This window comes from Pleurodeles waltl, chromosome 8, assembly GCF_031143425.1.
Source record: "Pleurodeles waltl isolate 20211129_DDA chromosome 8, aPleWal1.hap1.20221129, whole genome shotgun sequence".
NCBI lineage: Eukaryota > Metazoa > Chordata > Amphibia > Caudata > Salamandridae > Pleurodeles > Pleurodeles waltl.
This window is the reverse complement of record NC_090447.1, coordinates 259,302,028-259,314,252: the sequence shown is the minus strand read 5'-3', so window position 1 is coordinate 259,314,252 and position 12,225 is coordinate 259,302,028.

Below are 12,225 nucleotides of genomic sequence, written 5' to 3'. Positions count from 1 at the left end.
CAGACATGGACCTAATTTCTTTTTAACTAAGAAATAAAGATCAATCGTTCAATGCATAGCATTTGGCATCAAATTTTCCTCAGGAACATAAAAATGGTAGATCAGTAGTGTTCTACTTAATCCTTCTGTAAAAACAATCGGCATTTATGGGGGCAGACTTGGCAGGACCCCAGCGTCAGAGGCGCTATGGAAAATAGCAGGAAGAGAATGTGTTGATTAAAGTTTCTTTGGCTCGGTTAACAAAAAAGGCTTATTCATAGACTTGCATGGAATTCTTAGCATCAGAAGCACAGAGACAGGTTTTAGAGACTGATGGTGTGTAACGCAGTGAAGACATGTTTAATTTCATTGTGTCAATGATTAGAAAAGGTCTGTCTGGGGTCCCCATTGCGTATGAGCTGGCAGGGATTAGGTTTTTTGGTAAGATACTGTGAGGCTAGAAGTAATTAGTTTAGGAAATGGGTAGGTGGATTCTAGAGGCCAGAATGGCAGTAATACTGGCATTGCTTCATTACCTTTTCTCCACTCTGCACGGTGTATGCAGGAATGTTAAGGAAGTAGTGTTGCTTCCATTGGCAGTGGTATGGTTGCTTTTTGGAGAATTTTAGTGTGTCAGAGCTTTTAGGAACCGGGTGAGGGCGGAGGTTTGTGGTGGGGTTGGAGGGTAGAAAGAAGCAATGGTGTGGACGTTTTTGTGAGAAAATTAAAGGCTGGCCAAAGGGGTTGGTAAGTTGGTGTTGTTGAGAAATTATCTGGCGGTGAGTTTATGCCCAGTGTACTAGTGGCTAAGTTATGTTTGGTACTGGTTGGGGGGCTGGGTTTTTAATCATGAGGATGGTTAAAAGCTTTCTAGTTTTCAACTGCTTATGGTGTTGCAAAAGGTTTTGTGGTTATTTAACGTAGCAGCTGGGGGACTTTGGAATAAATTAGTAGAGGATAATTAAAGCTACAAAAGTAAAGATTGTTTCATCAGAGGGGGTAAGAGGGCTAGGGAGATGAAGATCGGATTGTTATGAACGCTATGTGTGCCCTGTTTGGTTATTGTGAGTTCTTGTTTTTATTAGTTCTCATTGTTTCTGGCTGTGTGATGGGTTGGATTCCAAACCCGAGAGGGGTTATATTGGCACCCCGCCTTAGAACACCACCATAGAAGAAAAAAAACTATAAGTGGTACATCCTTCTCCGTTCAATCAGCCAAACTATGGAATTCATTACCCCCAACTATAAGATCCACAGATCGTGTCTTCAGAAGACTACTCAAGAGTTGTCTCTTTCCTTCATAACCACCATATTCAAACCGCTATGGACTGCATATGCCTGTGTTGATAAATATTTTTTATCTGATTATGTGTATATTCAGGATATATATAATTCTTTAGAAAATATGTCTCGCTACTATGTCATAACAATAAACTACACACATACTATAAAAACCTGTTTAACTAATGTATATTTACTCACGGTTTAAATATGTATATGTATGTGTGTATGTGTGTGTGTGTGTGTGTGTATATATATATATATATATATATATATATATATATATGTGTGTCTGTTATCCTATGCTTTACATGTCCATAGGTCATTGCATAGCTCCTAGATAAGATGTTATATTAGATACTTATGAATCCCTGCTCTCATTTTATATCAGACTGATCAAATGTTTAATATCATAGGTATTTGGCTATTCACAAATTGAGTAAAGATAAATAAATGTTAGAAAAGTACACTTAATTAACTTTAAATATTACAAATCTTGAAAGTCTGTGTTTATGCAGTACTACTTTTCTTCTCATATTATACCCATTATCATATTCCTTGGACATGTATTCCCTTACTATGTACTTACATATCTATTTATTTATTACTCTAATCCTACTGTACTAGAGAAAAAAAAAAAAAAAAATCTATAAATAAAATTTACGTTATAAATAAATAAAAAGATATATATATATTAATGAAGAATAAATTAAATAAAAATAATGATCACAAGTGTGTGTATATATATATATATCTATAAATTATAAATAAAAAATATTATATTTTTAATCTCTTGTAGGCTTTACTTTGTCTACCCATCAACATACGTCATGTCTCTATCGATCTATCCTGCATTCCCACTCTGACTCATCCCAAATCCATTCTACTATTTTCATCTCCTAAATAACCCTGCCTAAGCTCTCCCCTCCTCTTCCACATCTAACTCAACCAAACCTCAGTTTACTACCATGATCTCCCAAACAACCCTACTAAATTCTCCCTCATTTATCTCACCTTTAACTCATCCAAAACTCCTCCTGCTACTATGATCTTCCTAACCCTTTCCACAGACTCTTCCCTCCTCCATCCCCTCTTTACTCATCCCAAGCCTAAATCCTTTTACTATAAACTCCCAATCAACACTTCTGGATTCTTCCCTCCTCCACCCCTCCATTACCCCCGTCAATCAAACTAACAAACTCACATATCCGCGGCTCAAATTAACTCATAATAATAATACTAAAACTGTACTCATATTTCCTTATATTAATCCATCACTAATTCCTTTTGGGTTCCGGAGTAGCGTGCTACTTGCCAAAAAGCGCTTAGACGCCTCATCAGGGGTGGTAAGCGCTATATAAATACTATTACAATATAACACTGTCCGAGTACAAGCAGCTCTGGATAAAACAGTATTGAAAAAACATATTCAGTTGTCATAGAAGGACAATATTTTGCCATACACTAATGAAAATCAACTAAATTAAATTGGTCTCAATTGCCCTGTTGTTTTTATCCACGTGGACTATATTTTTCTACAGATTACTTTGCGTACATTTAAAAGATGATTAATAGAATCGAAAGAGTAGCAACCATAGCATAAAGGGACAAAAATGTAAGATACCTTCCTTAATGCCATGGTCTCTTTTAATCTAAAGTTGTCACTCCTATGAAAACTCACAGTAAAAAAAAAAGAAGAAAAAAAAAAAATCACATCAATAGGGGTGGCCTACTCAGTTCAAGCAGCCGAGTGAAGTACAGTTAAATAGCCACAATTATTGAGTCGATAGCCGTGTCAGATGTGTAAGTAGAAAGCAAATCCACTGTGTATTAAGGAGATAGAATTCAGGCTCTCTTTGCAAGTCAAATTGAAACTATATGCAGAGCTCACATTCAGAAAGATCCAACTCTGGAAGCATATGATGTGTTACAGATTTTCATAAAACTGGCTGTGGTTAATTCTGGGCTACAAAGTTGAAAACTAGTGACCTAATTCGGAGACATCTTTCAAAAAATTGGAATTTGCCTTGTACGTTTTCTCCTGTGTCTGGAATAAGTATCACTTTAAATGATTAACAGGTTCCAGTGCATACTCATGGAAATCTACAGAGGACATACTTTCTCTTTAGTACTGCTATTTTCCTACTGCATCACACTAATAAAAGTAGGATCTACTCAGTGGAAAACTGGCAAAATCGTGTATGGTGGAACTGTACATTTTCAAATGCAACTTTTTTCTCATTATGGTCCAGACGGAAATATCTTTTTTCCAATGGAGAAGCTTTTTCCTCAACCTGCCCATTTTCTTTTGATTTTCAACGTGCATGATTTATTTTGCGGGAATCATGGACCAAATGTACTGAATGACAATTTGTAACAAATATTTTTAGGAACAGTAAAGAATTTTACAAACCGACCGATGTACTTATGGCACATCGGAGTGGGTTTTTTAATTACAGGTTTTTATTGGCATTTCGTATTACAGCAATATTAAAACATAGTAACCATATTGTGCAGTAAGTAGTCTGAAGACATTTCCAGCGAGGAAAATAGAGAAATAATTAAAGTACCCAACAGAGCACCGAGAGGAAATCTCCGTTCAATCCTCACCCACCCATCACAATCAGGATCCTAGAGCTCCTTCCCTTATGTGGGAGCCTGGTAGTGTGACAGCATCTAACCCAGTCGCCACGGCCACCATCTGAGGTACATTGTTAACATCTTCCGGAGTGCTCTCACTACCTCCTCCATTAGCCTCTGTCGCCTGTGTATGCATCGCCGCATCCGGGTCAAGCAAATCATTCAGTAAAGTCGCCCAGGTCTGAAGGTTATCTCCCAATTTTGCACCTCTTCATGTACGACGCATATGGGATTCTTCAGCACTCACCCATTCTATCATATCCCGTTTCCACTCATTCAGTGTGGGGGGGCCCGGGGGACAGCCACCGGATGGCAAAACGACACTTAGCCAAAACTAATCCCAACAATGTGAACCTTCTGGACATTTCTGGGGATTTACTGTATGGTATCCTCCCCAGCTGGTAGTATCCTATTTCCCTGGGAATTGTCCCCCAGTTACCCCCTCAGCACGGATAGTACTTCCTCCCAATAAGCCATTATCACTAGGCATAGCCACAGCATGTGCATGAAATCAGCCTTCTCTCGGGCAATATGATGGTCTTGTGGGGTAGATGCTATGTAGGATTTTAAGGGATAGATACACCTACATTATATTGGGCCAGCTTAAAGCCGCGTTAGATGAAACCGTTCTAACCCCAGCATGTACAGCCTCCCAGTCCTTGGTATCATTTGTTCCTGCATGAACACTTGCCACTTTGCATCGGGAGGTCTTTCAGTAGTACATCCTCTCTCAGGGCCCTATATAAGTGAGACACTAATCTCCCCCCAATCCCAGGGACAGCAAGGCATTTCAAGTCCAGGAACAAGGCTTCCCCTCTGGAAAGGAGGGCCATATTTCTCGGGCTGTTGCAGATATCTTTGTGTACTGTAAAAATTGCCCCGAATCCAACTGAAATATGCCTAGTGCCTCAGGCAAAGTTATAAATCTACCATTGGGGTATTTGTCACTCAGTTTCGCACCCCCCAGCCCGTCATCGAGCCACCACCATTGACTGGGCAATCTATTGGAAGGTTTTAAGAATCCATAGAGGCATGGCAGTAGCAAAGGGTGCTTGACGAATCACTCCCTTAACAGCACGTTGCCATTGCTCACAAATCCACTGGACCACATCTGGGAATTCTTCCGGCGATTCAGAGCCCAGCATAAGCAGCTGCGTCAAGGAGTGACCTCCATACATTTCAGCCAGCAAGTGTTTTCAGCGTATTCGAGCCAATGTGCTGGATGTTGGAGCTGTGTGACTAAATAGTACCACTCAAGGTTAGGCAATTCTAATCTCCCTTTCTCCCAGGTCGGTCCGAGTGTGGCAAGTCCCACCTGCTTTCTCCCCGATGCCCATAATAACTTGATGATCAGGTTGTCAATCTACCGAAATTCCTTTATAGGGATATCATAAAAGTGTCCCCTGAAATATGTACACGCAACAAGGCACCACTATCATTTTTACTAACGTCACTTTGGCCATTAGTGAAAGATGTAAAGAGTTCCAAAACTATATAGATTTACCCTGCTTAACCAAGACCCTTCCTGTGTTGAGTTCTCTGAAGCACTGCATGTCGTGAGCGAGTCTTTGGCCCAGATATTTGATATTATCCACCACCCATGGGATATCTGTAGGTGGGAGGGTAATCCGAGGTCTATCTGTCAGTCCTCCCATCTGGAACAACTTCGATTTGGTCTTATTGACCTTAAGGCTAGATACTTCACTAAATTCAGACATAAGTGCCAGCAGCAACCGGATCGAGTGCTCGGTGTGCCGCAGATACAGCAAAGCATCATCTGTGTATAATGGATCCACATGAATCTGGTCTCTGGCTCATATGCCCCAACCTCGCAGGGCCTCACATAATCGAACGTCCAGCGGCTCCATGGCCAAGGCAAAAAGCTGGGGGGACAAGGGGAACCCGTTGGGTTCCTCAATGTAGAGGAAATTGCCTGGACACTGCCGCCCATCGCTACCTAGCTGTGGGACCCATGTATAATATCTGCACCCAGCATATGAAGTTTTAGCCCAGTCCCATTCTGTGCAAGAACTCCCATAAGTACTTTCAGGATATGGAATCAAAAGCTGGCTCTATATCTAAGAAGGCCAAAGCGCAAGGGTCCCCCTCGTCTAGAAGGGCATGCCACACCATCGCCAGTCTCTGCAGATTGCACACTGTGTTCCTGCATGGGATTAACCCACATTGGTCCTTATGTATGAGCTCAGGAAGGCAGGGTAGGATCCGTTCTGCCAGGACTTTACTCAGTACTACAGAGTCAACGTTTAGAATAGAGATGGGGGCGATATGATGAGATCACTTCTGGGTCTCTATCCGGCTTCAGAAGCATTACAATCACTGCCTCCCCCATTGAATCTGGGAACGTGTCATTGTTGAAGTCCTCCATATATACTTCTAGGCACTTATCTGCCAGGAGATCAGCTTTACACGGATAATATTCTGTGGGGAGGCCGTCCCTGCCCGGGGCCTTAGCGATACTTACCAACTTTATGGCTGCCATGATCGTCTCTTTAAAGATAGGCACCTAAGTTCATCCCTCACCTTCCTGGCAGGAACAGGAGTTCCAACCCCTCCCAATAATGTGGGCCCACTCTCAATGTTTGCACCTGGGGTTCTACGTACAATGCTTCCAAATAAGTTACAAAGGCATCTGTTAAACTCCACAGTGTACAAACTTTCTCCCCAACTCCAATCTGAATTCCCATCATCAGGGGGGATGCGGGTCTCGGCCCGGAGAAGATGTGAGATGCTGCTTGCCTTATTGCCCTCCGCATGCAGCCGCTATCGAAAACTAGTACATACACATTTTTCTAAGCAGCCCCAAGTCTCCAGTATCCCTCGTCTGCGATCACTCCATTCCTTCAGTGTCTGAGGCTGATCCACTATTGCATGCTCTAGAGTGCTCAGCTGGCCCTCCAGCTTACTCAGGAACATTGACAATTGTTGTCTCGCTCCATAAGTCATTTTTAAACACTCTCCCCTCAAACCACCTTTAATGCATCCCACACTCCACACCCCTCGACGAACACAGTTCCCTAATTTTCCCTAACATAACTGTCCATGGTGGTTTGGACCATTTCTGCAAATCTGGGGTGTGTGAGGGCCTCAGGACGCATGCGCCAACAGGGATACCTGGTGGCTCCCTAGAGAACCTGATTGTCGCCACTAAAAGGGAGTGGTCGGAAATATATTGGGCCAGATAAGTGGCCCCCTTTACACACTGAAGTATGAGGCAAATAGTCAAGCAATAATCAAGGTGACTATGGGGGTCATTCTGACCCTGGCGGCCGGTGGCCGCCAGGGCCACCGACCACGGGAGCACCGCCAACAGGCTGGCGGTGCTCCAACGAGCATTCTGACCGCGGCGGTTCAGCCGCGGTCAGAAGCGGAAAGTCAGCGGGCTCCCGCCGACTTTCCGCTGCTCGTGTGAATCCTCCATGGCTGCGGAGCGCGCTCCGCAGCCATGAGGATTCTGACCCCCCCTAACGCCATCCTGTTCATGGCGGGAAAGCCGCCATGAACAGGATGGCGGTAGGGGGGGTCGCGGGGCCCCTGGGGGCCCCTGCCGTGACCATGCCAATGGCATGGGCACGGCAGGGGCCCCTGTAAGAGGGCCCCGCAAGGTATTTCAGTGTCTGCCTTGCAGACACTGAAATACGCGACGGGTGCTACTGCACCCGTCGCACCTTCCCACTCCGCCGGCTCGATTACGAGCCGGCATCCTCGTGGGAAGGGAGTTTTTCCCTGGGCTGGCGGGCGGTCTTTTCGAGACCGCCCGCCAGCCCAGGGAAAAACTCATAATACCCTCCGCGGTCTTCTGACCGCGGAGCGGTATTATGGGGGCGGAATTCTGGCGGGCGGCCTCCGCCGCCCGCCAGAATTAGAATCAGCCCCTATATGTGTCGACTGCAGGGACATGATCAGAATACACCCTAGTCTGGGGGTTGCGCTCTCTTCACACATTTCGGAGCCCCACCAAAACAATAATCTCCAAAAGGGTGCTCATCATCGAAGGTTTTGTGTCCGCCCTGGGTGGGTAACGGGCAAGGTCTCCATTGAGTACGCAATTAAAGTCCCCCATTATAATTAGCACGCTATCCATATATTCCACCATTGCTTTCATCACTGCATTAAAGAATTCTGAATCATCAATGTTGGGTTCATAAACATTTACCAAACAGACCTCCCCGGCATCCAAGGTACCAGTCACAATCACATATTTCCCATTAGGGTCAAGTGCTATGTTCTGAGCCACAAATGGGACACTGAGAGCCACCCATATTGAGGCCCACCTAGCATAACTAGAGTATGATATAGCGAAAAGCTGTCCATTTCCCAGCCATGACTCTAAACAGATGGGACTCACCTGTATACCACCCCATGGGAGGGTAGCACGCCAATACACATTCTGTGCACTCCAGACTACAAATATGAACACTAAGTACGAGCACCCATTGCCTATATAGTAAGGCCAATGCAACAGTCAACAAATCCAATAACATCTCCCCCCCACCACCACCACCACCACCACCACCCATAGGCAGTGTGACTAAACAACTAGGGGCCCAACATACGTGCTCAACCTCCAAGCCTCGCCGCCCCATCCCCCCTCAACAAACACATTTTAACTTGCATATATAGTCCACTGGGTCAGCCCTGCACCCCACAAGATGGTGAGGCGCAAGACACTCAAGCCCTCAAATGGGATTGTAGCTCACAGGATTTCCCCTCCAGTCAGGTTACTGAAATTCCCACATTATAACCCTTCTTCATGAAACAAATTTTGTGCATCAACAGAATTGAGTAGAAAGTATCTCCTAATAAAGAGTCAAGGCAGGCATGTTTAACAGTAATGCTAGGATATAGGTAACCCTCAGACTTAATGTGTCATGCAGTTCAGGTACTCCCAGGACATCCCCCATTGCCCCTACACAGCCTCATCAAGAAAAGATCCAAGTTCAGCATCCCAATGACATCTGGGGACGAGAGTCAGCCAGGGTCATCACTATATTAGCCTTCATTATCTCCATGAGCTTGGAGTGATTCAACAGTGTCTGGTATACAACTGGACTCTACCAGCATTCCATCTGGGCACACCACCACTCTCCCACTCTGTTGGCTAGTAGCACTTTGAGTCGTGTCCACAGATTTCTTTCGCCATCTCGACCTTTTACAAACATGTCCAGTGTCCTTCATTCCAGAAGTGTGTTGCTGCCATCGAGATGTGTGGCCCAGAATATCAAGCCACTAGTTTGCTGCCTCAGGGGTCGTAAAAAACAATTCTCGGCCCTCATATTGTACACATAACTTGGCTCATGATGATGTTATTGTTGTACTTGTGCGCCCCATTAATGCAGATGTGTCGGAGGATGGTGTCTCGATCCAGGTAATTGAACAAATAAGCATTAATGGGACGCAAACGCCCTGGTTGAGGCGCAGGTGCCAGTGCGCGGTTAGCACACTCTATTGTGAAAAATTTGGACACACGTTTAGGCTGAAGTATTGTTATCAAAGGCACGCCTCCAACAATGCCCTTGTAAAAACCGAGTCAGTAGGGGGTCGTAATCTCATTTTAGGTAACCTTGCAGAGTACTAGAATAGGACTGGAGCACTACAAAAAGCATTTTTCCATGCAAAGAATTTGAAAGTTATTGTAAAAATGCTTTTTATATCTGGCCACATGCTCTGTATAATTCTTATGTTTCTCCTTGATGCAAATTTACTGCTGAGAAATGCACAAAATAGGTGTGCTTTCTTGTATGAGTACATGGACTTACATTCACAAGAAACCAAAGATCCTGAGTCTGCACGATAGGATTTGAATTATAGAGAAGCTTACGGACCTACAATCCACATTTTAATTTGGTTTGTGGGGACGGGGAAGCACAATATGCACTTTATGGATTGTAGAATTGAGTCATTTTCATTCTTGTTGCTTGTTATATAATAAGGTGGCTTTTTTTGTAATGTGAAAAAGTATATAGATTAACTTGGTAGATACCGGCCTGAGTCTGGTGGTGCAGGGAGTACGTCACTAATATATTCTGCTCGTGTTTTATAATTAATAAAAATATAAAATCATGAATTATACAGGAACTACCCCAACCTCTTGCAGTTTAACAACTATTCCCTTTGCACAATGTTAGTTACTCGTGCTTCTTAAAACATCACTTTCAAGACACTTTAGTATACAGCTTGCACACCAAACCATAATGTCCAACTGAATTGCCATTATTAAAATGTGCCTCATAAATTGAGAAGATAAAACAGAAGAAAAATCTCATCAACATACAACTGTTGGGAAGGAAGCAGGTATTTCTGGGTGGTAATCATAAGCACAGCTACAAGATGTTTTAAAGAACTAAGAGATCAGTCAGGTTTCTATCTCAGACCAATTTGTCTGAAAAACCACATATAAAAAAATTCTTTTGACATTTCAGCAACATGAAAATCTGTTTGTTTGGGGTTCTTGCCACATAAAAATCTATTTTTTGGGAGTTCCAGTCCCTCACAATTAGAAGTGCTCTTGACATTCCAACCAACAGTAATGGCAATAAACATCACAACAGTAATAATGTTCGAAGCCTCAAGTTGTTTCCAAGTTTTTTTTTAACACAGCATTTCTGTGACTAATCTTTAACACAAGTGTTTAATACATTATTTAAGAATATCACAGTAGAGGATATGGCTGTTCTGGACTATGTAGCAGATTTATGTGGTTACCGTGTATTACACTGATGATATGGGGCCTTAGTTAATTTGTGAAAGTGGTTACTGGCGGGGCCCAACAGCACTAATTTAGAGATTCTGGAAATCGGAATCATATTTAAAGAAAATAAAAGCCAATGGGACTTAACAAATAGAAAACCACCCCGAAGCAGTGCTTTGGCTGACAGTTCGTTTAACACACTCCTGTAACCATTGTAACGCAGCTCGATCTATTTCAGCTAATGCTTTCCGGGAATGAGTAGGTTGGCAAAGGTCACTGGAGTATAGTAATATAACCAGCGGCAACCCTGCCTCTGCTAATACCTCATCTAACTGTGACTATATAAAAAAAAAAAAAAAAAAAAATCAGACAAGCGATTATTTCGCCGAACACCAAGGAGTTCTAAACAATTAGTTTTGGGGTTTTCTTCTGTGTCTAAAAGGAAAAAAAAGCTTCCCTGAAGCTAACACCTTAAGTACAGATGGCAACAGTGCAAACTTTTCTTAGACACAACAAGTAATCTCACTTCTAAAAGCACAACAAAAGCAAGATGATTTGACACAGATTGAGGGGTGCAGCTACCAATAGTGCAGCAGGCAAGATATTAGCTGTAAGTGACCCACTGCATCCTAAATTGTGACTGTTTCTTACTATCCAACAGTGGCCAATTTACCTATTTTACCCCATTATTTTCAAAATCTCAGGGAAAACCACCTCCTTTTAGCCCCTAAACCTCAAGGGGGGTAAACTCGTAAGTGGAATAAGTGGGCATTTCTAGTGGAGGAAGTAGGTCGTGCAAGTGGTAGACATGGGTGACGACATCTCAAGAAAAATTCTGACCACTTGCACTATTTTTTTCAATATTCAGCACTACTTAGTATAATTGTACACTGGTGTCAACAAACAAGGACATACAATAAAAATATGAAAAGCATTTGCTCAATTTTAGTTCCTAGTGTTGCAAGTTATAGAGCCAACTTGTGACAGACTGAGATCACACTTTTTTAGCTGCCTTTACAAAGTAAGAAGTATGGGAAATACACTTCTCAGAAGAGCAAGATGTGATTTAGTTTATGGTAAATCCAGAGTAGTAAATTTTCTAATACACAGCATCAACATTTGTATTTTTTTCTGACGAGTTAGGGATGGACTAGGATTTCATTTTTGATATGCCTGTTAACTACACCAATGTTTGTGATATATATGGTTTCACAATCTGCTTCGTACATATATGCTCCAGTCCAAATATCTTTTGGCAATATAGAGCAAGCGATACAGAACAATCTGTTTTCTCGATCTGCAATAGAGGAGATGCAACAAAAAAAAAAAAGAAACAACAAAAAAAAAAAAACACACAAAAAAAAAAAAAAACTTGCAAATGGATCTGCAATTTTTTGCACCACATTTTCTTCAAACTGCTTCGTTGTTGGTTAAATTAATCTTTTATAATGTCTAGGCATGTTTCGATTTTGTTTGCTTACAATTCCTTCAATTCGGAATTTGACTAAGCAACATATTATTTACAAATTATTCATATTAAATTCTCAAAAAAGATCCTCATCAGTACTTCAAAAAGAATAAATTCTTGAAACAGCCAATGCCCGAAACAGTATTTG